The sequence below is a fragment of the Schistocerca piceifrons genome, chromosome 10 (genome assembly GCF_021461385.2).
Source record: "Schistocerca piceifrons isolate TAMUIC-IGC-003096 chromosome 10, iqSchPice1.1, whole genome shotgun sequence".
Taxonomy (NCBI): Eukaryota; Metazoa; Arthropoda; class Insecta; order Orthoptera; family Acrididae; genus Schistocerca; species Schistocerca piceifrons.
Window position 1 is genome coordinate 36,535,559 of NC_060147.1, and position 3,989 is coordinate 36,539,547.

Genomic DNA, 3,989 nt, shown 5'->3' on the forward strand with positions numbered 1-3,989 from the left:
AAGTACTGGAGACATTGTCTGTAACACTGCCACTGTCAACAATAATGTGTGTTGATATTAATATGCTACAAAAATCACCTCAGTGACAAAATTTATTTACTGCAGTAACTAATTTTCTAAATTATGATGGAATAATGATCTGGATTACTAAACAGCTAACCAGGTTCATGGGAGCCAGTTTCAGTTGCAGGTTGTGACTTCCAGGGGCAACAAAAACTTGGTTTTCAATATTTGATATAATTATTTTCTGTATTTAACAATTTAAAATGCTGTCATAATATATTCATTAACCTAGTTACACCTGCTGAATTATTTTTCAAAAAAAAAAAAAAAAAAATTAAACATTTTGCACAGAATGGATGCAAGTGAAGTTGTAGACAAGAATTTAATGGAATTTTGAACTTACCTTGTACTATTTTGTCAAAAACAGGTATCCATCTAAAGAGATAATAGGACCATATGCACATATTTTATCAGCATTTCTATAAAACAATTCTTCAGTCTTTCGCATGGTAGCTAGCAAAACATGTTACATGAAGGGCAACATTGCACTTCTGGCATTTAATAGAAACTTTTTCTATGACAAAGATGGCATCTTTTTTGTTTTTGGATTGATCAATTCTATCATACCTCGAATTAATATTTTCCAAGCTAGATTGTCTGTTACATTTCCTATTGTAACTTCTGGATTAATTGCTTTCTAATAGAGCCATTGAAACCCTGCAATGGAATGACAACAGTGGCACGTACCACTTTTAACCATGAACGGAAACATGGTAAAGACTTGATCACAATGCTCTTGTTATATACAAGGATTGTATGTCGTTGAGTGATAGAAATTTCCTTCTTTTTTACCTGGAGTATCTTGAGACCATAAGCAACGGTTCAACTGGAGATGCATTTGAGGCAACAGGTACCAAGATGTTATCATTCCACTTTGTTATCACAATGGATACATCCTCTGTAATTCGAGATTGATGGAATCAATGGGGCTAATTTTTCATTTCATTTTTTAGAATGAGGGCATGCTTTGACAATCTTTTTCCTTATGGTTCCTGTCCCTTGTAACTTGTAATTCTTCAATTCTTCAGGAAGTGGTACGGTTGTGAAGAAGTTGTCAAAAACCAAGTGGAAAGGGAAGGTACCAATCCTTTCTCTGTATATATCTGTCTACTGGAGAACAGTGGGCCGTTCTAGCTTGAACAACTTGTTGAAAATCTTTGTTTTTGATCCTTGATAAGGCCCCATCCATAAAATGTAACCACTTAAAGGAGCGTCTACCCACAATTTGTGTCTGTATCTAATAGGCTTGCCTCTTATAAACTGTTTGCACCCAAAGTGCCCAAAATATGACACCACTGCCTCATCAACACTATGGTTTTCATGGTGAGCAGCAAAATCTTGGAAAACCTTTGCAAAACTATCATTCAGGTGAAGAGCCTCATTATCACAACACTAGAGGTTGGAAAAGATAAATTCAAATCTATCTCTAGAAAGCGCACTTGCAACAGTTTCATTGAAAGTATCTTCATTCCCCCACCCCTCCCCTCCAGAACGGTCTTCATCATGGAACTGGAACATAACCGCTTACAAGCAGAATACCTATGAAGCATTTCAGTTCTTCAATGCTAACATCACCAAGTTTGTTCTTCCTTGCAGCATATCTGTTATTTGTGTCCACTAGAAGTTGCAGCACATCATTGTCAAAAAAGTATGAAAATGATTCTAAAGGAGACTGATCCTGTGCCTCGGAATTGTTTCATTTTCATCTAAAATATTGTCTGCATGACTACTACCTGCTACCAGCTAGGCACAAGATTTCAGTACTTTGGTTGAAATATACCATAGCCAGAAGTGCATTTCAGTGAGCTAATGATTTTTGTGGTTTTACTGGTAGACAAAAAAAATAAATCTCTTCTGCTGGTACATTCTGTGATACTGTACAGCTTTTAAATTTAAAATATTACCTGCCACACAAAAATAACACAGCATTAATGGCATCCACACTCCATATTGTGGTTCATTAGCACCTGTTGCAGAAAAGATACAAAAGGGATGATGCTAGCACAACAAAATTTGGAGGAGAGTTGCTTTGGGGTGTAGAAAAGAGAGATATACTGACAGAACTGAAATTGTGAGGAGAGGTTTCAAATCTTGCCTTGATAGCTCACTCTGTAAGAACCCCAGTCCAGCATAGTTTTAACCTGCCAGTGAGTTTCAACCCATGAAGCAATTTAAAACCCATGTAAGAATGACAATAATACACTTTCAATTAGAAACTGCAGATTAAATTGCAAGTGATGGACACAGATAGCACAGGGTCATTATAATTAAGCTTTCTCTACTTGAGAGAGCCCCCATATAAAACGAGTGGTCGTTCGGACAACAAGACTACATGAGAACATTTGTAAGGACAAGCAGAAGAGAAATAACAAATAAACCAGTGACAGAAACATATTTTAGTTTTCACATGAGACAGTAAAATTTGTTAATTGTGTACCATGTTTGCATTCCAGGTTACAAACATTGCTCAATGTGACGACCGTCTGCATCCACGACAGCCTGGAACCACTCTAGAGATTGCTCTACTGCTGCCCGAAACATCTCAGGTGGCATGTTGGCCACCTCCCTCACTACGGTCACCTTCAACCTACGACGTGTGTTAGTGTCCCGTTGATACGACGTGCCCTTCAGGTAACCCAACAGCCAGAAATCACACGGGTTCAAGTCTGGCAATCTTGTGGCCACACACTTTGGAATGATCAGCCACAGATCCAGTTTTCTCCAAATGTGTTACAGAGTATCTGAAAGACCTCATGAGTTCCATCATGCATCAGAACAGTTTAAGGGGACCACACCCTGCCTATCTAACCCATGTTAATTGAGCCATTTCTGAAAAAAACTATTTGACGCAGGACCTTAATATTTTTCCTGTATATTATATGTTGCTAACAGAGTCAACTGTAGTAAAATCTACTTTATCCAATTTATAATTTTTAAGAAACACTTTTTAAATTTATTAACAAAAAATATTAAATTTTTTCTGCAGAAAATATTTTTTTGTGAACTTCCTAGTGGGGGAATAGCTTTATATGTTATGCAGAGTCTCTGAAAATTTCATTCATTTATCTATGATAGTTTCTGATATAATGGGGCATATGTACTGAAAATTTTAGTTTGCAGGAAATTGACTTTGAAGAAAAAACTTTTTAAATTTGTTACTTACAGTTAATTAAAACTGTCCTGCTGCATATGATGGCCCTTCTTTGGCCTCTAGCAGGTCTTCCGGCTTCTTTTTCACCTTCCTGGGTGTTTGTCTTGCTTTATTGGCCATATTAGATGCAAATCTGTCTGTGTCAGCTATCCTCATTTTATCGCAATGTTGCAGCCCAGTGATCATATTTTCATCAGGATTAATTCCCAGCTTTTTCAGTACCCAACACTTCCAATATTACCACAACTGAATGTAATAACAGCATCATGAACTCCTAGTTCCATTGTATGCATGCCTACCAATATAATTTTAGGAAGGCAGTTCCAAATAATTCTGTTGAAACATTCATTTGGGTTCTGTGTCTGCCCATGCAGACATTTCCTTAGAAGATCAGGATGAGCCAAGTCTCTGAAAATAGGTTTAATTGCTGTAATAACAGCAGCAGGAAGAGAATGCTGGTGAGAATAAGATTCTCCAGTTGCCTGAGCCCTATTGTATTTGCACCACGAATTTTCTCCTGAGGGACACAACCCATGATATGGCTTATCATCAGTAGGAGACTTATGGAAGAGTACGGCCCAAACATCTCTCTTCATTGCCTCCAGATTTTCTTTATTTCTCCTAATTGCCTGCCCATAGTATACCTGCAAGTTTTCTATTTCAGTTTTATTTAACCAACCCTGTTCGGTCAACAATTTTCCATCTTCTAATTTTTTTCCTCTCATATCAAGTTGGTTTTCTCAGCCTTGTTCCCAAACATTTTTGAACATGGCCT